Source organism: Coturnix japonica, chromosome 1 (genome assembly GCF_001577835.2).
Source record: "Coturnix japonica isolate 7356 chromosome 1, Coturnix japonica 2.1, whole genome shotgun sequence".
Lineage (NCBI taxonomy): Eukaryota > Metazoa > Chordata > Aves > Galliformes > Phasianidae > Coturnix > Coturnix japonica.
In genome coordinates, this window is record NC_029516.1 from 121,942,198 (window position 1) to 121,967,273 (window position 25,076).

The 25,076-nt window shown below is 42.6% G+C and overlaps 1 long non-coding RNA gene across 2 annotated transcripts in view; it reads left to right on the top strand.

Annotated features, from left to right (window-relative positions):
• Positions 1–25,076, top strand: part of LOC107306581 — a 63,848-nt gene that overhangs the window by 15,110 nt on the left and 23,662 nt on the right. Inside the window, exons 2-6 of one of the 2 annotated variants that reach the window (XR_004305875.1) lie at positions 3,947–4,037; positions 20,060–20,254; positions 20,421–20,647; positions 21,873–21,995; positions 22,584–23,541. This is a non-coding gene — a long non-coding RNA (uncharacterized LOC107306581). Of the gene's footprint in view, positions 1–3,946; positions 4,038–20,059; positions 20,255–20,420; positions 20,648–21,872; positions 21,996–22,583; positions 23,542–25,076 lie in introns of those variants that run through there. The other variant, XR_004305874.1, reaches the window with a different exon arrangement.

The following is a 25,076-nucleotide window of genomic DNA, read 5'->3' on the forward strand; positions in this document are numbered from 1 at the left end:
ATAAAGAACAGTGTTTCTGTCTTGCAGGTGAGTAACAGATTTGAAGCTAATAATAAATCTTTACATTTGTTTGACACATCCTTTAGTACCTTTCCGACCATGTTAAATATTAGAATATAGATGAGTTACAGTAAGGATATGTTGAGGTTAATATTCTATAAGATATTAAATCTAAAAAAATGCTGGAATATATACTCATACACCAAATACAACAAGCAGAGGCCTTTTAGAAGTTAAAAACAAGAACTAGATCCTTCTACTCTATCAAACATACAGTGGATAAGTACTTTTATGTCTTTTCTTTAGACTCAGCAATCTCAAATAACGGACAGTTTCAAATTGCCACCTCCCCTTTGTCTGAGGCATATGAGTGCATTCTCTGACACCTATCCTGGTGACAGCCTCAACTCTACGTGCTTCTAGGGTTTTTTTGTTTTCTCTCCAACTAGCTGCTTATTTTCTTGATTCTTGTAGGAAAGTAGAACCCACAGATATTTAAGAGCACTACCCCTCTTCCAATGTATATGAAAGTGATCAAAGGCTCCTAGTGGTTGCGTGATAAACAACATCTATGTAGCTAACTCTCAGCTCACTCCTACAAGTCTTGCAGCATTCTGCTGAGCCCAGGGCCCAAAAACCTTACTAAACTCCTCTATATCAAATTAATTAGGAAATTTGTTTTAGAGGTATGTTCCCAGTTTTACCTTCATGTTAGCATTTCCAAACTTTCCCCGGAACCAGCTCTAGTGTTTTAAAGCAAGTGCCATGAGAGAGGAGAGCAATAGTGCTGAGCAAGAACAGGAGCAGCACAAGATGGCTATCTGCCAGGTTCTGCCTCGTCATCCTGAAATCCAGTTCTGCGGGAGCTGTGAGTCACTTTCATGGATATAAAAGTAGAAAGTTTATACAAACCCAAGGAGAACTGTGGAGTTTTATTGCCAAAATTCCCTGCTGGCTGCTAGCTCTGGAGTTTCTTGCCTGGTTCTCCATCTCACCCCTGGATTTTCTCAGTCCTCAATTACTCAGTAATTTTCTGCCTTATCTCTAGAGCCATGTTAGTTTTGTCACTCAGGAGCTGCAAGCAAAACAAGCACAGTGACCTCAGGAGGAGAAAAGGAAGGGTGGGTGGATCAGTTCTTGCCTGTGCCAAGTTCATACCTGCACAGCGTCTGACCCGCCAAATGGAGTCAGGGTGTCTCCCTCTGGGGGCCTAGCCAGTCCACGCAGCCCCCAGGGAGAGGCTGTTATCTCTGAGATGGGGTTAGGGGAGAGGCTGGGAGCAGCAGAATAGTCTTCAAGCAGAAGAAAAAATGAGATGGGAGATTGTCCTGTCTCTTGGATTAATGGTCTTCACAGGCAAACATTATGTCAAATCCAGGCAGGAATGCCACATCATATTCAAGACAGAAGAACAGAGAGATAGAAGGGAAAGTAAGAGATGATTAATATGAAATGGTTGTCTCTGGTCCTTGTGTAAGAAAGAGTCAAGAGGGGAAGGGCTACATGGTGATGAGTCAGACATCAGTGTGATCAAACACTCATCATCATCAACAAACCCCATATCTCTTACCTGGTTAGACAACGGTAGAGCAAAAGACCTATATACCCCTGAACTCAGTTCTGATCTTCCAGGATAAACTCAGTCAGTGCAGAAGGAAGAAGATCCCAGCCTCTTTGACTTCAGAAAAATAAAGGCTTTGGCACTTAGTCATATAGCATTTTGGATAGACATTAGGAACAAATACATGAAAGGTTGCATGGAATATACAAGTTAGCGTATGAATTTGATCATTGTTCAGACCTTTGCTGTGCCATGGAAGTGAATGAGGGAACTGTTCTTGGGCTTTTCTCTTTAAATATTAATATTGGAGGACACAGATTATTTTCTTCAGCTGAAGAAGTGATTTAAATTAATATACTGAAAAAAAAAAATCCTATTTAATGTTGGCTTTACTGAACGGTTGAGTTGTATGTTTTGTTTTCTGCTTTTATTGGATTTTCTTTTTTTCTGGTTACAAAGCATGGTAACTAAGCTGCTTTACTTCGTACATTTCTACTAATTCATCTTTTCCTCCTGCTTGCTTCTTCCATAAAGTCGTAATCCAATACCTGCACAGCAATCGTCTGCACCGTCTCAGCTAATTACACCACAGTGCTCTGAGACATTAGATGAGGATTAAATGACATGGTGACAGCTTTCTGCTTTGATATTTCTGTTGACTGCTTTTAAATCTTCACCAGTAAATTAGAGAGAATGCACAAAAAGGCCAACACGCAGTCCAGAAGGAAAGTGATCAGTGTTCTGTGCATTCACTGTTTTTGAATGGTCCATAGGACTGATTTTTAGTCTGAAATTTCCCTTAAGAAATGGCATTTGGCTGCATATAAGCTAAATGGAGGCCACAAAGATTCGTGCTGTACCATGGCTGTTCATTAGTCCTTGTGAAATAAAATGAGTTTGCTCCACCCGCTGTGTTATTTCTTACTGCAGGTTATCTGCCTGGGAAAGGTATCAAGGGAACAAGGCTTCTGCACTACAAACATAATCTGTCTAAACCATAAACTATAGCAGATTTGGAAAATAGAGTCATGAAATGGTTCATAATCATGGCCTGTCCACGTATGCTGTTATTCTAGAAAACAATTTCCTTTTTCATGTGGAGGAAACTATAATGACATATGACCAAAAGTCCAATCATTTCAGTTACCTGTCTTCCAAAGTGGCTGAAAAGATACATGTTGCCATAAGAACAGGTATGCATTCCCCAACCTCCAAAAACCACTATCATGTTGATCTAAAGAAAGAAAAGTGTGGTATGCCTGAGTGAGAAATTCAGGAATATTATAAAAGGTCACAGTTAGCTAGGTTTGGATGTGCTATGCAGTATGAGCAGCAGAAAGAATGGCAAATGGGAAGGAAATAGCATTTTGATCTACATCCCTATACTTCTGGTTGCACGTTTGAAGAAGCCAAAAAAAAATTAAAATAATAAGGGATATGGTTGGAGGAAGCCCACTTGGGATTAGGTATCTATAGGATCTCCATAGGCACATCTCCCCTACAGCCCTCTGTCCTATAACTCACTTCAACAATCAGAAGGTGATGCCCAAGCGCCTGTTGAATGCTGCACACTGAGCATCTCTGCCTGCAGAGAGGGTAGTTTCAAGCCAGCAAGTATATTTCCAGGAAAAACATCTTTATTAATGTATCCACCATCCTTTGGCCTTTTTTCTGAAGCTTATTGCTGAGTTTTTCAAGAGCTGTAAACATCCAGATGTCTCCCATCTCAACTGAGAGAGCTTTCTGAAGAGCTTTCCTAGCTCTCACTTTTGCGGTTCATAGCTGTGACATGAAACATCTTTCATGATGGAAAAGAAAGTCCCTTCATGTGACCAGCAGGCCAGCACTCTGTAGATCATTAGGCAGCCCAGCATAGGAGCATTGTTTTGAGGAACAGAGTGAAAAGTGCAGTAATGGACACTTCTGATCTGGCATATCCTAAATACCGAATACTTGGATAATTTATGCCTATATTTATGCATTCATTCCTTGGTGAGAGAACAAAACAAGATCTGATAATGTTTCTCTTAAGCAAGTCTCAACAAAATCATAGCTCTTACTTGACAAGTAATGAGGCTGCTGTTTTTTGTTCTTCTTTTTTGAAGGCTTTGTGTGAATTTTTGTAGTCTTGGGTTGTTGCCCTGGGGAATGGAATATAATTTTAATGACTGAATGTACTGTCTTTATTTTGACTTCGAGAGGGGTTGGGTCTTACAAACAAAGAAGCTTCCATGTGAGCAGCCCAGACAAGGGTAGCCCTTTTCATCCAAGCAAGTTGTGCAGTAGGGAGGAGATCTATGAAACAATTAAAAACCCTGGTGATGACTGCAAGCTGCACATTCTTATTGTGCTGATGGTTTGTGTGTTCCTTTATTCTTTTCACAGAGGGCTTTCTCAGACAGCACAGAAACCCTGGCCTGTAGCAGAAAAGTCATACAAGTGAAGATGAGAAAACCCCTGGAGAGCCTCAGTGTAGGTGAGCCATGAGAGCAACCCATACAGAAGAGCAAATGGTAACAGGACACTCAGGCCACCACATGTGAATTCCCCCACTGAAAGAGTGTGACAAAGACAGAGAGCTCTGTACATGCTGCAGTCACTTTGAGGGAGAGTTTCCCAGCCTCATACCAAGACCAGAAGACGCAGGACCCCAGTAGACCAAGCATCTCCAGCAATCTTATGGCTGCAGATACTTCTGGGACTGATGGCTGATATGAACTAATATTTTGGGGATTAAAAAACCCCTCTGGTATAAAAGAAAATATTTCTATATTAACTTTGGTCAAGGCTAACAAACTTCAAGTTAATAATCCCTGTTTTCTGCTTCACAGAATCACAGAATCACAGAATCACAGAATCACAGAATGACCCGGGTTGGAAGGGACCTCAAGGATCATGTAGTTCCAACCCCCCTGCCTGGCAGGGCCACCAAACATACACATTTACTCAGATCAGGTTGCCCAGGGCCCCGCCAACCTGGCCTTGAACACCTCCAAGGACGGGGATCCACAACCTCCCTGGGCAGCCTGTTCCAGGGCCTAACCACTCTCCTAGTAAAGAACTTCCCCTAACATCAACCTAAATCTTCCCTCCTTCAACTTAAAACCATTTCCCCTAGTCCTGCTATTGTCAGCCCTTTCGAAGAGTTTACTCCCCTCCTGGGAGTAAGTTCCTTCAGGTATTGAAAGGCTGCAATGAGGTCACCCTGCAGCCTTCTCTTCTCCAGGCCTGAACAAGCCAACTCCTCAGCCTGTCCTCATAGGGGAGGTGCAGCCCCCTGATCATTCTTCGTAGCCCTCCTCTGGACCTTTTCCAAAATCTCTAAGTCTTTCCTGTACTGAGGGCTCCACACCAGACTTCAGTACTGGTACCCCGTAATTAGTGAGGAAATTCTTCATGGTGGCAAAAGCTACCAGAGATAAGGAAACCTTGTCTTTTCTATTTTGTCTATTATACTTTTTTTATCTTGCCAATATCTCTTTGAAAGCTATGAAAACATTTGTAGCTGCCCGAGGACTCTGTGGGAAAACAGCTACTTTTTAGCAGTGTTATCTTCTCTGTCTGTTCCTATGACTTCTGTGTACTGCTGTTGTGACAGCAGATCAGTTACAGCTATTCTAGTTCCAAGTGAATTTGGATTAATGGGTCATTTTAAGGCCTTCTCTGAATCAACTGCATGCTCTACATAAGTTATATGTGAGTCAAGGCAAAGCAAATGTTTTCTAGACCAATATATTGCTATATATTTTACCCTACTTGTTCTTTTTCCAGTGGAAAGTGGAGAAGAATGTAGTGCAGGATACCCTGCAAACTTTCTCTGTTTAGCTGTGTGATGTTGATATTTTATTTCAGTTATTTACAGTGTTTAAACTTGGAGCTCAGTGAGGTAAATTGGGAAGCTGGAATTCACAAACATCACTGCAAATCCCATCAACAGTTAAAGACAACAGGTCTGAAACGCTCCTCAGTGTGTATGAAGCTGACTGTGCAAACACTAAACAATCACTTTGGGTAAAAAGACATTTGCAGCTTAAAGATAAAGATACTTACAGAAATTATTTCATTTGAGCAAATTCACCTTTATCAGAAGGGTCCTACTGAGTCTCTTGAAACTTCATGTCTGACAAATGAGAGGGAAAACCAACTGAGAGCAGCCCAAACCAACCACGTTCTCTTGATCAAGTACAAGAGCTGGGTTCTGACAACAGGAGGGGCTGTTATGAGGCAACTGATGAGAAGCAGGAGCATGTTTGGCTTATAGCAGCACTAAAGTAAACAGGTAAGAGCACTGGGCTGGATGGAGATGTGTGTCTGTTCTGCACTGCAGAGTGTGATCCGAGATATCTAAACAAATCTCCAGCACATGCTCTTACAGCCACCCCCTCTCCCACACCTGGGTCTAATTCAGGCATATGAGCAAACTTTCTGCAGCCACTGTGACACAGCCACCAGCGGGAAGAAATCCAGCCAACTATTTAAATGAACTACTGGCCCCAGGGACTCAGCAGTAGGCACTACAGTGACATATAATGAACTTCACTATGTGGCTGTGACCCACATTGCCTTGGTAGGAACATGACCTTTGTTCCAACCTGATGTGTTGAGGCAACTTCTTGATGATAACGCACATCTCATCTGCTCCACAACAAAGGCCATAATCTACCCAGGGAAAAAAAAAAAAAAAAGAAGTACAGGTTCTCCAGAAGGATTTGCCCTTACTCAGAGACACATAATGATGTCAAGTACAGCATTTTCCTTTGTTACTTGTTCCAGCAAGTAAGTCTTGCAGCTGAAAATATCTGTCACTGATCTGAAGATCTGAATTCACTTGGATTTAACATTCAGCCTGTTCTTTTGAAGAATTAGCAGATTCTTCCTGTCTCAGAGAACAAGGCAGTTTTTCCAGCCTTCCGTTCATCTTGGTGGGTCTTTGCTGTGAGCTCTGTACCCTTTCAAGTCCCTGTGAAAATCAGGACACCAAAATTACTTGCTGGTATCTATGTTGACACCGGAGCTAAATTTAATTCTCTGCACCTCTGATTATATACCCAGGATCTAGGCTGCTGGCACTGCCCCAGGTAACTGCTGCTCCTTGTCTGGTGTCACCTCTCAAGCTGCCATAAGGGAGGTGTTGTTCTTGAAGATGCTGTTGCCCAACTCATGATGATGGTCTGGATTTTGTCTTGTTGTGGTTCTTTGATGTGCAACCCCATTTGGCCATGGCATCACACCACATTTTGTCTGTAACCCTGCATCTGATGGAGGGCACACCCAGAACTGCTCATGGATGCCCCAGTCTGGAGATAAGGGTTGAAGCCCAGATGGGAGTCGTTCTGCATTACTGTCCCTTCCTCATCATTGTGCATCTCTTCATCATTCATCCATGTTGCTAGAAATGTTATATGCTTCTCAACTGAGAAAGTTCAACTCTAATATAAATCCCTGCAGAACAATACAAGAAATGACCCCTTGACAAATAATTTAATAGTTTAAGGCATTTAGTGTGTTGTATTGGTAGCACTAGCCCATGTGTCACACAGAGCTCCTTTAAGGAGAATCCAAGCATATTTCTTCTTCTGTCAAGCTTCTTTATCATGCGAACTGGTAATCTTGTCAAGAAAGGAAATCAGACTTCTTTTTTACAAACAGATTGATTTTCCATAAAGCTCTGTGGATCAGCATTAATTAAACTCTCTGACTCTGCTTCTTCTTCCATTTTCAAGGCCTTTTGTTATTTTCTATTTGCTAATGTGTAATGTCAGGCTCAATAGCTCAAGTTAGGCTGCTGCTGACACAGAACCAGCATGTTTCCCACGCTTCTGGGATCTGCATGGTGCTCTGAGATCTCTACAAAATTACTATCAGAAAAGGTCATTTTTCTTTTTTGCTAACACTAATAAGAATTCTCACTCATCTTGACTAGTTTGCCATCTCCCTCTAGCAATTGGATGGTATCACAGTATTTTGCTCCTGGTAGATGGAAAACAGGCTGTCCTGCTTCTCAGCAGAGCCAGCCAGCACAGCACCCAACAGTGCACAAAAGCAATTGCTGAGGAAAGCTGATAAGCTGGTAAGCACAGGTGAACAGCCCCAAGTGCTCTGCCAACAGCTAGCCACGATACCCATATTTTCTCTCGTTTTGCTACACAGTATATGTTCTAATTTGTATTACTTGCTTTTACATTCCCTACATTCACTATTATATACACGTCCAGAGGTGTATGCAATCTCACAAGTTCCACTATTGTTATTAAAATGTTAAAAAAATTACATACACATTATTCAAAACTCTCATGATTGCAGGAGAGGCACCTTATAGCCCTGGCTAAGAAAACTTTTGGATATTTCACTTCAGTACCTGTTGATGCATATTCCTTATCTAATGGAATGAAAACCCCATTGAAGCTCTACTGATTAGCTGTCTTCCATTGCTGGCTTGCTCAGGGAACACATTTACACAAACTCCTTTTTTCCTCCCCATTGAATAGTTGTGAGCCCATAGAGTGATTTTTCAGCAGCTTTTCACATATATACTTACCGATATTAGAATATGTATAAATATGAAATAATTACAAGATAGATGAATTAATGCCCTGACTATGCAGAAGGATCTGTAAGATATCTAGCAGATAACAAGAATACTGTTTACTTTAGTGCACTGCCATAATTTAATTAATTTCATCAATTAGTATGTACTTATGGGCCAAACAAGCATACTGTAGAGAGCAAAGGAGAGTGTCTTTAGATGGCTTTGCCAATTGGAGAGTGCACTGTATGAGACCATGTGTCATTCATTTAATTTAATGTATGATTAATTACTCCTTAACATGATTGGCACTTCTCTAATTGTGATTGACAGGAGAAGTAGCTCATCAGTCTTTCCACATATGCAGCTTCATTGACTGTTTAAATGGAAAAGCAAACACGTTTGGCAATCAGCAGTCCAGCATTTTGGAAAGTTCCAGAGGCTCTTCCAGCAATATCCCAGTCAATCTCTAATTACGTCTGACATGAGTGGTTTTACCCATATCCCTGTGTTATTTTTTAAAGCTGGCATTTGGATCTCGTGTTGAGATGGTCTCCAACAGGTGGCCTTTCCCTGGACAGCTACCAAGTGACACTGGTGACAGCAAAAATCTGCTTCTGCAGATGAAATATATGAGATGTGACAGAATCAAAAGGCAACATATAGTGCAAGGGAAATGTATCCAGATAAGCTGTGGTCAGTTCTCTTTTTGTTCCAGTTTTCTTATTCTTTTTAAAGATGAACTTATCTGACCTCTGCTCTTCTCTTGAAAAGCCCAGATTTACCCACTCACTGACTTCAGATTTAGTCCAAGGGCATTCAGGAGGCAAACACTGTGTTAATTCTTTCCACTAGAAGACTCTATGTGCTGCAATAAAAGTGTTTGCTATAGAATGCATTCTCTCTTTTAAAAAATAAGCTCTTGCTCTTCAAAATTTACTTCTTTTTATAGGCTTTCTTTGTACCACATGGTGAAGCCAATGTAGCTTTGTGGCTTAGCATCATCGTGTAGGGCCTTTTGTTTAAGGTAACTTCATAGGAGAAGAAGTAGGCTTCTTTCTTTCTGCTGGGTTGCATACAGCCTCAGGGGTATCTCAGAAACTGGCCTGACACCCCAGGCAGTGAGGGAACTGCAGAGTGCTCAGCCCATCTCTGGGCTGGGGCTATTTACTCCCTGTCAGAAGGTTTCACTCAGCCAAGTGGTCGTAAACTTGTCCCTTTGGTCTGAGCCCCTAAAGTTGTACTGGGGAAGGGGGAGGTTGTAGGTGGTGGCTGGCATGGAAAACCCAAGTGCAAACCCTGCCTATTTTTCTTAAAGTTTGTAAATCCAGGGGTTAGGCGAGATAACCATTGTGATAATAACATAAAGAAGCATTTAATATTGAGTGCTTATACTCTAAGGGCACTGCTTTAGCAGAATGAAAGGCCTTTAGACCACCCCTCAATGGCAGTGTCTATTGAGACCAAACCCCATCTTTACTGCAGCGCTTTCTCTGCAGTACTCGGCTCCAGACGAGGGTGAATGTGAAGTTACAGGTGAATGGGAACTACTAAGTATGAAAGGAGAAGCAGATCTGCCCTCTTGTGTGCAAGGCATCTACTGCATCTTTTTCTGAAATGAATCTGAATTTACTCTATGTAGCAATAAAAGAGGAAGACATATCAGTGTTATAACATTAACATGAAATGAAAAACAAGAAAAGAAGGAGTGAAGGCTGTCATCCAAGATTTAAAGGGGATTTCTTCTGATGAACTAGTTGGTAAGTCTGAAGGCAGTAGACTAATGAGAGTAGTATGGACAGGTGAAGCTGTTCTGAATATCAAGGCCATCAAACTTCAGGATAAGAAAATATAAGTAGTACAGAAACCTCTACATAAATCTAAGTGCCAGGGAAACCCAACCAGCTGCAAAAATATTTCCCATTAAAAGTGGAGCCTTTTTCTTTTTCTTTTCTTTTCTTTTCTTTCTTTTCTTTTCTTTTTCTTTCTTTTCTTTTTCTTTCTTTCTTTTCTTTTCTTTTCTTTTCTTTTCTTTCTTTTTCTTTCTTTTCTTTTTCTTTTCTTTCCCCTTCCTCCCTTCCCTTCCCTTCCTTCCCTTCCCTTCCCTTCCTTCCCTTCCCTTCCCTTCCTTCTTCCTTCTTCTTCCCTTCCCTTCCTTCCTTCCCTTCCTTCCCTTCCTTCTTCCCTCCCTTCCGTCCCTTCCCTTCCCTTCCCTTTCCTTCCCTTCCCTTCCTTCCCTTCCCTTCCTTCCCTTCCTTCCTTCCTTCCTTCCTCCTTCCCTTCCCTTCCCTTCCTTTTCCTTTTTTAATGGATGAACATAATAGCTTGAGCACTTTCATTGCACTCATCACAGCAGTAAAGGATTGAGAGAAGATTTGGGCTGAGGTAAGCATATATTGCTAGCCTCAATTAAAGCTGAAAGGGACACAGGGCAGCTGACTTCACAGGGCTGGTAAGGTCAGGCTGAGCTTTCATGTCCTCCACTCTCTCTGTTTCCTTCTGAAAACTCATGGCCAGCTCCCTTAGTCCCATACCTCCCCAAATGCCATATAGTAGAGAAAAATGAAATGATAAGCCTGGAAAGCTTGTCAACAATATTAAAAGACAACACTCTTGGCAAAGAAATGATAGTGCAGCATGGAGTGTTTTCAGGGCACGGCTTGGTCTTGCTCCACTCTAGTACTGGCAGGTTGAGTGGTTGGTGGCCTTACAACTCACTGCTTGCATTCTGCAGCACTAAAGAGGAATCATAGAGTAGATCACAGACTTACAGCCCAGTAGAGCAATTTGGTGTGAAAACTGCACACACTTTTAGAACATGGGCTGCAGAGAAATGTTTATTTGCAATTTGTCTCTAGTGCTCCATCAGTACAGTACGTCTGATGGCATCCCTTGTTCTCTTCTTAACAATGAGAAAACAATTATAGTTTTGGCCTATAGATAAAGCAAGATGCAACAAAATGAGTAAACTCTGCACCATATAAGAATTTCATCATACATAGGAGTGATACACGCAGGTTAGTATGCATGTTCTCACACTCTCATTTCAACAGAGTCCATGTAAAGTGAAAAAAGCAATAAAGCAATCTCATGTGAACTGGACTACTTTTCTCTGCAGCAAAATTGCACCAGTAAAAAATGTGACTCCACCGACCACAGGTACATGCAGTATCATTCCATTATAAGAAACCCTGGCCACCTTCCCAAGGCCAAACATGAATACAAAAATGAATCAAGTAAACTTTCTGCCAGTAAGAGAAAAATTACTATTCTGGTTCCTTCTTTGTTAATGGCCAACTGACCCATGTTAAATTGATTATTGCAGACTTGGGCGACTGTGTCTTTTTATGCTTGTTTGTGTTACTGAATGGTGTAATTAGCCTCTGTCTGACTTCTGAGGTTGCACTTTGAAACAGAAATGATCTTGAAGCTCTGTCTCACCTGTGCTGAATGGCCAGAGTAGGGGCAGTTTTACAGGCTGCAAAGGGACATGTCTGGGAACACTGTGAGAAGGACAGATCAGATGTTCCCAGTTAACCAGTTATAATTAAAACAAATAACTAAATAATTGCCTCACAAACGCCCTTTACAAAAGCTATTTAAACATTTGGTTATCTGATACATTTATATATACATACATATGCATATGTATCTTAGAATGGGAATTCCAGAGGAGAAACACATCAGCCAGACTGGATGGAAGGAGTGAACTTGTTCGTAACACATTGCAACCACTGTGACTCTTATTGTTTGGTTCAGGAGGGAGTCCCTGTCCAGCAGACAGCAATGCTTGCCTTTAGTCTATTTTACTCTGTTTCACATTTTGGATGTTAATTCTCCCAGCCCTGTCCTAAGCCACCTCCTAGGCTCTCACCTAAGATGTCTAATGAACTCCTGTGGCCCTTGCCCTGATGACTGGGCTAACAGTTAAACCTCTCGAGTGTCTTCCATCCTCCCCCTATTTCTTTCATTCCTGAAGGGCTGAAACTCATGCACAGGCTAAGAAAAGCACTCACTTTTCCCCTTCTAGTTGTTTCTCAGGGCACTTTGAAATGGCAGGCACAGGATGTATATAAAGTTGCTGCAAGGAAGGGGTCTAACTTGAATCCTAGATAACAGAAAGCCTTCTAGTCCTTCCTCAGCAACTCCATAGCCCCAGGGATTATGGAGGAGTCAAGATATCCTCAGGAGACCTTTGTGCCATCACAGCGCTGATGCTGCTGCTTGCTATTGCTGCAGAGATATCTGGCTCCCTTACCATAATTACATTGCGGATGCTTTTAGTGTAACTTTGAACTTGTGTATTTAAAAAATGAGAGGAATTTGCAATAGAGTCAGCACATGGCAATATCAGAATGACTAATAGCCAGCAGAGGTTAATGTCCCTTAGCTTCCTCACAGGCCATCAACCCCTAGAGCTGATAATTAATTGCCTGAAATAGCCTATGCCATTGTCATTACTGCTTAATTATTCAGATGAAATGAGTAATATCAATGCTAGGACTTCAGTCTTCATAAATGGAGAATTCTCTTTTTTATTCCCCCCACATTCTATATATTATTTTTGTCACCAATTTAATAGATGCTGCTTCATGCCTTTTGAGCTTTCATAAAGGTAAAGACATTTCTTATGTATGGGATAGCATATAGAACAGACAAATAACCAGCTTACGTTCAGTTATTGTTGCATGACTGAACGAATAACGACAGAAATCAGTCATGGCAGGAAAAAAATGAATGAAAATGAACTTATAGGAAGAGCTACATCTAAGCCACCGAGCAGATGCAGAGTATGGCATAGCTCTGCTTTCCAGACCCCAGCCATGGGGTGCTCTGACAGGCACCTGAAGCCAGTCCAAGTAAGACAGCTCACAGTCAGGGGTGCAGGGAGGTTTGTATCCAAGGTTTTGATATACTGCCTTAAAGATCACTTCTCATCAGCTGATTTTCATATCCCAGTGCATGCTCAGATTCCTGAAGCTTACTCTGATCATGTGTAGGTGTTGAAATTGTCCGTTATAAAGTATTTTGCTTACATTCATTCACTAGCAAACACAGATGATAGTTCTTTATGCCTCTCATCCGACAGCTCTTCTGCCAAATGCAGATTGGCAGACCAAGATCTTGGCTTAGGAAATCTTTCTATCTGATTAAAATGATGGTCACTGTCTCTTCAGCTGCTTCTTTTATGAACAGTGTTTTGAGTATGTGTCTCTGTTCCTGTTTATGTATCTATGTAAAGTCACAGAAGCCATGAGTTAACGTGTGATATGTCGTAGAGCCTGTTGTCAAAGGATGCTTCTTTTTGTCTTTTGGGGAAATAAGTCTCATGTGCATGAGAGCACCTTAGATGGTCGGAGAGGAAGCTGCCATGCATGTGGTGTTCTGTAGGATTTCATGTTAGCACAGGTTTGCTTCTAAGTATAGCACTTCTTTCAGACTCCTCCTTGAGAGCAGCCCTGTGGAGAGGGACCTGGGGGTCCTGGTGGATGAGAAGCTGGATATGAGCTGGCAGTGTGTGCTTGCAGCCCAGAAGGCCAACTGTGTTTTGGGCTGCATTAAAAAAGGGGTGGCCAGCAGGGAGAGGGAGGTGATTGTCCCCCTCTGCTTGGCACTTGTGAGGCCCCATCTGGAGTACTGAGTCCAGGCCTGGGGCCCTCAATACAGGAAGGACATGGAGCTCTTGGAGCAGGTCCAGAGGAGTGCCACCAAGATGAGCAGAGGGCTGGAGCACCTCTCCTGTGAGGAAAGGTTGAGGGAACTGGACTTGTTTAGCTTAGAGAAGAGAAGGCTCTGGGGAGACCTCATTGCGGTCTTCCAGTTCTTGAAGGGAGCGTTTAAAAAGGAGGAGGTGGACAGTGATAGGACAAGGAGGAATGGTTTTAAACTGAGACACGGGAGGTTTAGGTTAGAGATGAGGAGAAAATTTTTCACACAGAGGGTGGTGACACAATTAAACAGGTTGCTCAAGGAGGCTGTGGATGCCCCATCCCTGGAGGCATTCAAGGCCAGGCTGGATGTGGCTCTGGGCAGCCTGGTCTGGTGGTTGGCAGCCCTGCATATGGTGGGGGGGTTGAAACCAGATGATCATTGTGGTCCTTTTCAACCCAGGCCATTCTATGATTCTATGATTCCTTTGGACACTGGTATGTGAGTGTCTACGTTTTGATGTACAACAAAATACTGTGTGAGTCTGTCAAGAAAAAGTAAAGACAAGGAAAATAAATCCTGAGAAATGGCTGCAATATAGTCATGGTTGCACTGGTAAAATGAACAGCAGCAGGCCATGGGCTTGAGCACTGTTCTTCCAGTTACCCATGCAACTTATCAGTAGCATTTTCCATAAAGATGTTTGGCCAAGTCAGACCCCTATACAGTGTCTGGACACAGTTCAGAGGTTGGAATGTTCAGGGACAATCCCAGTGGAAATGTGGACTTGGCTACACAGGGGATTTTTGCAAAGGCGAAGGAGAGGTCATGGTTTTCAGCTGCTTGGATATGAACATTTCTACTTTGCTTCCAAGCTGGAACCAGCCTCTTCTCCATTTTGTGTTGAGCACAGACATAGCATTGAGAATCCTTGCCCTAGTTTCTCACACAATAACTTCTGCTCTATCACCAAGTAAGACCAAATCTTGACACTCTTGTTTGTTGGGTTTTGGGGTTTTTTGCTCCATTATTATTTTCTTTTTAAGCCCTCTTCAGTGACAGGGTCCCTGGTTCAAAGAGTTCACTGAAAGAATGAAGAAGCAATACAGAAACTAGGAAAAAAAAGGGTGAATTGAGAGGAAGGAGAATACCCCACAGCCCTGTGGTTGCATTCTCTTGACAGCATTCTTCTGTACACCTGCACATCATGGACATCTTTAAGATCTGGTGTATTATTGCTGCCATATTACTGCAATAGCTGTCAGGCCCATGACAGGTGTGAGCTTCAGAGGAGAGAGGATAAGCTTTTTCATGCATGGTGAGCTACAAAATGGATGGCAGCAGATAGAGAGTGAGAAACAGAATTAAAAGATGCTGATGGCTTTATTTGGATAAAGTGCTGGAAAGGGGAGACCGGAAAGGTATTTTCAGGAGCAGGGCTGCACAAGGTCTTGATAGAGAAATGGAGATGTTTGATTTTTAAGCTGTGTGCTGGAGGGAATAGAGGGTGGAAGCAAGAGGAGGCAGACGTGGTGTATTCAGTCTAATGGAATCTATTCCTTCCCCAGAGCAGGGTCAGCAACTGAGAAATTATTTTGATCCAAATGTGCACGTTCCTTTCTTTCTATCAAATATGCTGCTGAGAAATCCCACTGTCTATGGGATTATTAAGATTTCCTTCTTGCAGCTTCATTTATATTTGCCATAAGTCTCTGTCCTTGTTGCACAGTTCATGCAACTAATCTTGGTGCTGCCCCGAAGAGAGCCAAAATCATGAACTGAGAGGTGAGATGGCGGTGCCACAGCTTGTATCCTATTGTAAATTGGACACAATATGTAAATAGGATCCTTTCTGACCAGCCAAAAGGCTACATATACCATCATCCAGCATGTCACTTCACAGGATGGGACATGTCGGGCAGGCACATGTCATACATGTTCTGATGGGTCCTGATCGGCAGCACGCTGCCCTACCACAGCCCAGCATCCCAGTTGTCTCCATGCCCTGGGACCTCGCATGTCAGATTTCTTTCCTAATCACGTGCTGTCCCTTGCATCAAGCAAAAAGAAAGTTGACAGCACAGAGGAAACAGGAAAACTTTCAGGCTTCTACTTTCTCCACTGAATTAATCATCTCTGACAGTTTTGTGGCTTCCTATGACCCTTAAGTTTTACTGTCTGCTAACACATCAGGCACAGATTTCCCTCTTTCTTTCCCCTACAGCAAAAATTACAATGATCTTTCTCAAAGCTGACAGGGACAGGGCTTATTTCCAGTAAAAGGGCATCATACTTAGCTACACAGGGTAAGTGAGGTTAGAGAAATAGGTACATGGGAATAATGACAGCACCGAGGGCAGCAGACTTTCAATTCACTTATACAGATGAATGTAACAAGTTCAGACACACACATTTTTTTTTTCATTGCTCAAAAGGGAAAAAAAAAATAAAAATAATTCACTACTTGCTCTGTTTTCTCTCTGTGAGCACTCCTCTATTCTTCTTAACCTCTGTGCTGCAATGTGGCTAGGCTGTGTACATGCAGATATGCTCCCAGCCCTGGGGAAGATCCGAGATAAGCGGAGAAGTGACATACAAATGGCAAGGAGGAGAGAGCGATCTAATCGACTGGCTGCGAGCTTGGTACAGTGAGATGGGAAAAGCACACAGAGCAAAGGAAAGCAGGTTTCCACTGGGAGACACATACTGCTCTCCCCCTCCTTCTGTTTGTCCTTGGCTTCTCACTCCCTTTTCTGAGCCTTCTCTGTGCTTCCCAGGCTGAGATGGCACTCAGGGATTGCTAACACAGGGCCTGTGCAGGTTTGGGTTGGTTTGCCTGCTTTCTTGTTCAGTTTGCTGCCTGTCTCTGTCTCTCTTTGTGGCCCCAAGGTCAGCACACAATTTCTCCTTGCCGAAATTGGTTCCCCTCCTGTTTTGCTGTCTGGTGAATACCTGACACCTGATGATGGTCTTTGGATTTTGACTTTCCTGTATATCTTCCATATTGCGCTACAGGGAGAGACGAATGAAATTGCATCTGTGCACGGTTTTGAACTAAGAAGAATCCCACCTGCGTCCGTGACAGGGGGCCGTAGGCCCCGGGCGGGCCCTAGGCCGAAGGGAAAAAGTTAATTAGGAAAAGAAAACAGCGGCAACGATCTAAGGAGGACACTTATTTACTAAATACTATATCGAAAATACGGATAACAAATAATACATACAATATAATTGAAATTGAGCTAACGAATCAAGCAAAATAGGAGAGAGAATGAGTCCCGTAACGAGAGGCCTACTGTGAATCTAGGCGAACGGCTGAAGGCTCCCACACACTCCCCTGAACGCAAGAACTCGAAAGACGTCAGTCTGTTCTGTGACAGAGTTAATATAGAGTCCAGGTCCCGTGACCATGAATCGTGTTGTTCCCTGGGAGATGTAGTCTTCTTCTGTAAGTTGCAGATTCAGTAAAATTATTCATGCTTTGTATGATGTTATGATGTGGAATACTGATAGCAAAAATTACAAAATTATTAAACCATGACAGGCACTCCTCCCCCTCCCCCCCCTCCATCTCTCCTTTTCTCACCTTTAAAGCTCTTGCCAGGTGCCAAATCTGAACACAGTAATACCAAAGCATTTACTGCACTCCCACCTCACTGTGTTGCCCATCTGCAGGTGGGGTGAGAGAAGGCAGAGCTGGAAGTAACTGCCCACACTAAAACACTTTGATTTCGTATTCCAGATTCCAACCAGACCTCTGTTTTTCAAACTCCTTTTTTTAAAAAAAGCAATGAAGTTGAAGAAAGCTGAGTGTCTTTGTTTCAGGACAAGGTAAGTTTTTCACACCATAAAGTGTGAACTCTTTTCATGGCCCTCCTATTTGCGTTGAAAATGGTTTGGAGGGGCTGAAACAGCTTCAGGGCTTCTTGTCTTCTTCCACTATTCCTGGTTAGCTAGAAATGAGGCCAAATCTGCCTGATGACACTATGCAGTCACAGAGCAATGTGGCTTTGGAAGTGTGAGCCAGTGGAAAGCCAGGCACTTGGCTGAGCATACCCACTTCTCTGAGCCCTATCTCTGTATCCACTTCTCACTGCCAGACCCGAGGAGAGCTGTCAGGCTGCAGCTCCCCACTTCACAGCTCTCTGAGGCAGGGGTTGGGACAAGGCATTGAGCTGCACACTCATCCCTGGCTCCCAACCAGACCACTGTGCATGGTTGGGTGAGTCCTCAGACCCTCCAGCACCTCAGGCTTAAAACAGCTCAGGACTTCTCTGCAGCCTGCTATAAATTCTTTTGTCTGTATTCATCCTCCTTAACTTTGTGTATGAAACTGAAGTGGCTGATAAATGGCTCATCCCTCTCAGCATCTCCATTTGTGGTCACTGGAAGTCCATACCACTTGCTGTAAAGGGCCACTGGGGCACGTATGGTACAAAAAGCAATATATATATATATATATTTATACACACATAATAGTGACTTCAGATTTGGACTGCCTTCAAGCAGATGTGAGAAATACGGTGGTGGCTTCATATCCATCTGTGGGAAGTACCGTTTATCCACAATGAATCTCTTCCCAACCACAATTTAATTGCAATGAACTACATATTCTCTGAGTTCTCAGAGAAGAGAATGGATCTATTTGTGGCTGTGCAGTGATGCTTCTTGAGACCACATTTCACTAAAAGCTTTGTTTACCTTCTCAGGGCACGAGTAATAAAGATTTGTAAAGCAGCTTGTGAAGAGGCTGCTTCTAAACCATCCATTCTCATGAATTGAAACCCAGAAAGCTTGAAAAGGCCACCCTCACTGACCCAGCTCAAAAACCCAGAAATTTAAGCCAAGGAAAGATCCTGTGGAGGTCGACAGGCTTCAGTCTGAGGCTGCTAAAAACAGGCTGAGGTGCTTTGGCAGGATGAAGCCCTGCTGCCAGGCCCAACCAGGTGACCCAATTTCTTTGCAGGCCTCTGCAGGGGAAACGTACGCTCTTGCAACTCGTCCCCTCCCTTCCATTACATTAATTCCAGGGCTCCCACATCAGACATCATAGAGAAAGGATGTTGTTGCACTGATGAAAGCTTGGGAAGCCAAACCTCAGAGCCTGGGCAGGAGCAGGGCAGCAGCTATGGCTGATACTAGGCAGTGAAACTCCTTGGTTGCTGCTTTTCCCAGACAGCTGGCTGAAGACAGGAGTAGATTGCAAGAAATCTTTTCCTATACCCAGCTCTGGCTTTGTTATGCAAATGTGTGCACAATACCTGGTTTCCATTCTCCACAACTTCCTCCTCTGTAATGCGCAGTTAATATTTATACGTACTTAATGATTGCAGATTTTGTGTGTACACACTTCACTGTGGTTCTGCAGATTAGTTAACCTAAGGATGGCCGGATTCTGCCTTGCCTACAGATGGGCATGGCCACAAATAGTATCGCAGCTTACCTGCTGCAAAGGGCGTGGGCAATGGAAATCAAACTGCATTTTATGAACAAAGCTTTCAGTGCCAAAGAAGTGTATAATCACGAATCACAGAATTGTAGGGTTGGAAAGGACCTCTAGAGATCATCTAGTCCAATCCCTGCCAAAGCAGGTTCCCTACACCACATCACACAGGTAGGCATCCAGGCGGGTCTTTAATATCTCCAGAGAAGGAGACTCCACCACCTCCCTGGGCAGCCTGTTCCAGTGCTCCATCACCCTCACTGTAAAGAAGTTCTTGCGCACATTCATGCGGAACTTCCTATGCTGTACGTTCTCCATTACCCCTAGTCCTATCCCCACACACTACTGAAAAGAGACCAGCCTCGCCACTATGGCCCCCACACCTCAGGTATTTATAAACCTGGATCAAGTCCCCTCTCAGCCTTCTTTTCTCAAGGCTAAACAGACCCAGTTCCCTTAGTCTCTCCTCATAGGGGAGATGCTTCAGGCTCTTCACCATCTTAGTGGCCCTCTGCTGGACTCTTTCCAAGAGATCCCTGTCTTTTTTGTACTGGATAATCATGGGTATATTAATTCAGAGCAAGAGATTTGATAAAACAAAACACGGTAACATATAAAATGGGTGCATTCACAGCAGAGAGCACCCCAGAATGGGATAAGCACAGCCATCCATGTCCCTGATGTGTGCCTGACCATCACACTGTTTGCATGACTGTGTTCATTCAGTGAATGGAATATCATGTAAGGATGCACTTAGGGCAAATTCAATGCTGGGTAAAAATCCACCCGCAGCTAAGATACCGTCTGATTCTTAACGGGAAATAATCAGTTCTTTGTAAGAAATAGGAAATGCCTACTTCTGCATGATCCCTCTTTCCGGCAGGGCCCTGCAGAGCCCCCTTTGACCACCAGAGGTCAGAAGCAAAACATCGCATCTCCACCACTGAACCCTCATTTCCTCTGTCGCTGTCCTGGAGAGGGAGAAGCAAAGGAATCAGCAGAAATGCCGCTTCATTCACAGAGAGGATGGAGACAGTAACACGAAGGACCGCAGGCGATGGAGGCGGAAGGTGGCAAGGTTAGCGATGCGGCCAGCAGCCTGTGGGCGTGGGAACTGGGAGGCGTGAGGGAAGATGGTGCCCTTCATACTCCACTGAATATAACATGGGTTTGTTGACATTTGCTGCCCTTTTGTATTTGCTTATTCATGAATGCTAATATAGGAAACTTTCTGTGTTTTTCAGGAACGCAGACAGAACCTAAAAGCCTCATCAAAACCTGTGTGGATATTCAAAAAAAAAAAAAAAAAGAAAAGAAAAGAAAAAAAGAAAAAAAAGGCATTTGCAACTTTCCTGCAATAGTGCTTTTATTCTTTGCAAACACATTTCTGGAACACTAAAAAAGCATCTGAGCATAATAAGCAACCAACAGAGCGAATTTTCCCAGCCGTAAAGCCTGGATCAGCTCACGGGTGAGAAATAAGACCATGTGATCTCACTGACCAGCCGTAAGGCAGGAAAATTGGAAAGGCTGCAGAAAGCTCAGGGTGGAAATCGGCTCAGATATATCCATACTGTAAATCTTTAAACAGTTGTTTAAGCCATGAGCTGTAAACTCTGCACAGACCATTTGTAAAAGGAAATGTGCTTTACCAGACAAATTACTCGTGGCATAACTTGACCTTTTCTCTTTACCTGTTGGAGAACAGTTGTGGGTTCAAAGAAAGGACCGGGGATGGCAAAACAAAATGATCATTTCTTTTATAATTCAGAAAGCATCAAACCAAGCAACTGTGCTGCAGAGAAAGCACCCTGGCTCTGCTGCAAAGCACTGACGTGTTCTGGCTGGAGCTCTGTGCACTGTCACTTACTGGTGGCCAGGATTAGTCATCTCCTGTGAGGAACACACGAGAAATGGTGTTAGACAAAAAAAGAATGACACTAATGAGCCAGAATGTCCCAGTTCCCTCTGCAGTTTTACAGCTCTATAACACACATGCTTTCACTATGAGTATAGAGGAGTAATTATATTCATATTTTGCAGAAACAGTTGCTCAAAGAAAGTTCCATAGTCTGTTTTTACTAAGGCATAAGGCTCTTGAATAAAATTAGGTTTATTTCTCAAAATTGGTAAAACACGTTTCTGAGCAATGACTAAAAGTGTGCTTCATCTTGCAGTGAGCTATTACATACCACTCTGAAAGAGAAGTTTATTACTGAGATCCTGACAGCTCATTAACTACCTTACTGTGCTATAATAAAACTCCCATCACTCTATCTTCACAGCATAAGAAAAGATAAAATGAGCAGACTGTTTACATATTGCATTTGATCAACAAGTACAGAAACACAGGCCCCCAAGGCTCAGTTCGCTGCCGCAGTGGGGTTGAGATGGGATCTGGGAAATGAATTCCTTCTGCAGAAGAAGGTTGTCCCACCAGGGCTCCTCCCCATCTGCCTTTCTGAGGCTCAGATGCTAGGGATTGCTTCAGAGCTTCACCTATCATTATTCCTATTATCTGACCTTAGTGGGAGGTGTAAAACAAAATCAGGCTTGATCCTTATAGCGCTCAGCTGCCTCCATCAAGGTCTACTCAACCACCACATCAGTTAGGATTTCTTCCTGCCTCCCCATGTTAGGGGCTGTTGGGGTAAGCAGTGATTTCTGAGATAGCCAGATATTTTTATTGTTTCTAGCAGTTCTCCAGAGGAGCTAGAAAAGACCTTCAAGATCATCAAGTCCAACCACCAACCTGACCTACTGAGTCTCAGACAGCTTCCACCTTTCCCTTTTGCTGATCTTGATCCTAAAAATCTCAGGTAAAAGAGACTTGGAATTTTCTAAGATTTAAATGCATCTCCACTGATACAAATCAGACCATTTATTTTTCATCCTCTCATAGCAGACAGAGAGGGGTTTGATCTCTCTCATTTCTGTGATAACCCTCAATGAACTGGTGACTGATTTCTGTCCTTTCCTAACCCCTACCCTCCAGTCTTTCCCAGAGTAAGTACAGCAAAATCCTAGAATGTAAGCACAAGTAACATTCTGTAATTCTCCTATCATACTTCATTTTTCCCTCAGTTCTCTTTGCAGCTTGTCATATCTGTCTCTAAAGTGTGGCTATCAGCCCTGGGTAGAGTAACACTCTAGCAGAGACCTTATCATTATGGATCAGAGCATGTTAAATACTCCTGATGCCTTGCACATTACATCCCTGCCAGAAAATCCAAGAATGGGAGTTGCCTTTTCTGCAGCACCATCACACACACATTTTTTCATTTGTGAATCACAGTAATTGCCAAATTCTTTTCCACTTTACTGGTGATTTGCTGTTAGTTCTTTATTGTGTATTTCTGTATTTAAATCTTATGACTAAAGAAAGCATTTTGCGTTTCTCCCTACAGACCCTGAGTCACTTCTCCAGCCTGTCAAGATCATTTTAAATGCTATCCCTGTCCTTTGAAATACTTGCATCCTTTTCCAGCTTGCTGTCATCTATGAATATCAGAACAATATTTTTCATTCTAACTTGCAAATTGCCTAACATGACTAAATCTAAGACAAATCTACACCAAGCATTATTAGAAACAGAACCCAGATTGACAAAAAAAAAGCACCCAATTCTGCAAATGTTTTCCCTTCAGTGTATGCGTCCACTTATAAGCTAGGTGTCTAAGACATTGTCACAGTAGGTAGAGGCAGGAGAGCTATGTTGCTCATCTGCAAGTAACTACGCAGTGATCAGGTGTATTTATCTCCAGGCTCCCTTGGTTGCATGGACTAATGGCTCTGCTCAGCTGTCCTGAGGTAGGCACACAGCAGTGCCCTCAGGGAAGCCTTACAGGGCAGGCAGGTCTGACACAGGAGGTCCACTCCACTTTGAAGTTGTTGCTGGAGGTCAGCCAGGAGGCATTACAGGTGGTATTAGCACCTTTATGTGGACAGAATCATTAAGCCCTGGATCTCACTACAAAGGAAACTGAGAGAGCTAGGTTATGTGTGGACACCTACATGGTAAACAAGAAAAATATCTCCGTACCAATCACAAATCTGAAGCTGAATATTGTCATACCTATCTTCATTTTTGTTTAGGGGAATGCCACATAGAACAGAGTGCAAAGCCATATGAAAGTCAAAGGAAACCAAGTTTGTTGTTCTCCCTGGGGCCAATTATTTGGTCAAAGACTGAAATTGGACTGGTTTGATCTGATTCCTTTTGATAATCCCACCATCTCTGGTTTTCTGTCTTTATACTATCCTTTAGGTTCTCCTGTGGTCTTTTATTAATAATTCACTTCAAGCCGCAAATTTACATTCCCCGAGCTCTGGTTTTCAGGACTCTTCCATACCTTTACAAAGATGCGCCGTACTTGCTATTCTGCAGTTCTCTGAGATGTCCTGTAAGTTCTTGAAGGTGATTGTTGGAGAATCAGAAATGGCTTCATTTAGCCTCCAAGTTTTTCCAGTTTGTGTTTACCTGAGTGCCGCCAAATTGAGTAGCTCTTTTTACCTACATGTTATTTAGCTTCTCCTTTTGCAAGTTCATTCTTCATTCATTCATTTATTTTCTATTACTGAAATTCACTGTGGTAAGTATCAAGTCCCAGATATTCTTTTCCTGTGATGGCTGAGACTGATGAATACTTTGACTATTGTTGTCCTTCTCCCTTATAAGCTGTTGAACCTGTGCTCTCTTTTCTCCTTGTTTTCTTGTATTCCTCCCCGCTTCTTACTGTTTGTAACATGTTTTACATCTTGGTCATTCTGAATTTAATATTACGCACTATGGATGTGATGACTAGTGGAGAAAGATTGTTGTTCTTTCCTGAGGAGCAGGTGCTGGAGTCAGTTACTATCAATATTATCTGACAACAGTATGAAAACCAATGATGTGGGTTTTTATCTTTAGTGTTATATTACTGCTTGATTACTTCAGCAATATACATGAAATGGTGTATGAATGTTCTCTCTGCAAGATGTGCTGAAGAAGTCTTTACATGGCAACGGACTATATGAGGCAAAATTGAAGGATACGGGCAATACCCCTGATGTAATCATCTTTAGTCTTGCATCTTTGCTTCCAGCATCTGCTTTCAGGTCGTTGAGATCATTTTGTCTTCACATTTTCCTTTATACTCATCTCAAATAGCAATCCAGACACTATTAAGATAGCTATTAAACAAGGTCACGTTGGGAAAAAAAAGAAAAAGATTATTAATTAATTTATTTAATTCTGGTTAACTCCAAATATTTATTCAAATTATAGAATTTCTGAGAGTGCCCAGCAGTAAAGGACAGATGTATTTGCAAAGGGCAAGTAGCCCGTCATTCGGCACGGTTGTGATTAAAGCTCAAAATTTTCTTGGATGCAATCTTTTGAACTCCAAATCATGGCTCACATGATAGATTGATGCAGAAAATGTTTACACTTCATTATGTTGAAAGATGATGGATAAGTTTGCAACTGCATTTGATCAGTGAAGTGTAGGAACAGGTCAGTGATGTAGCAGAGAGAGCACCTGGAGAAATGAGGACTGAAAGTTAATTGTGGCCAAGATTAATTTCCTTTCTTTGGCTGTGTGGGAGAAGGGTTTGAAATTGTTTGGAAGGTGTTTTTAATTTCAGAAGACAGTAATGGTACTTAGCACTGCACATGACATTGGGCACATAATTTTAATCTATAGATTGCAATGCATTTTCCAAACACTGTTGTTAATCTTCTTGCTAACCTCCGAGCAGGAGGCCTCTAGTAATTTAGTGAGCTGTTGCTTTGCCCCTACTTTTCCCACCAGTCCACAACAAAGAATCATAGAATCATAGAATCATAGAATCATAGAATCATAGAATCATAGAATCATAGAATCATAGAATCATAGAATCATAGAATCATAGAATGG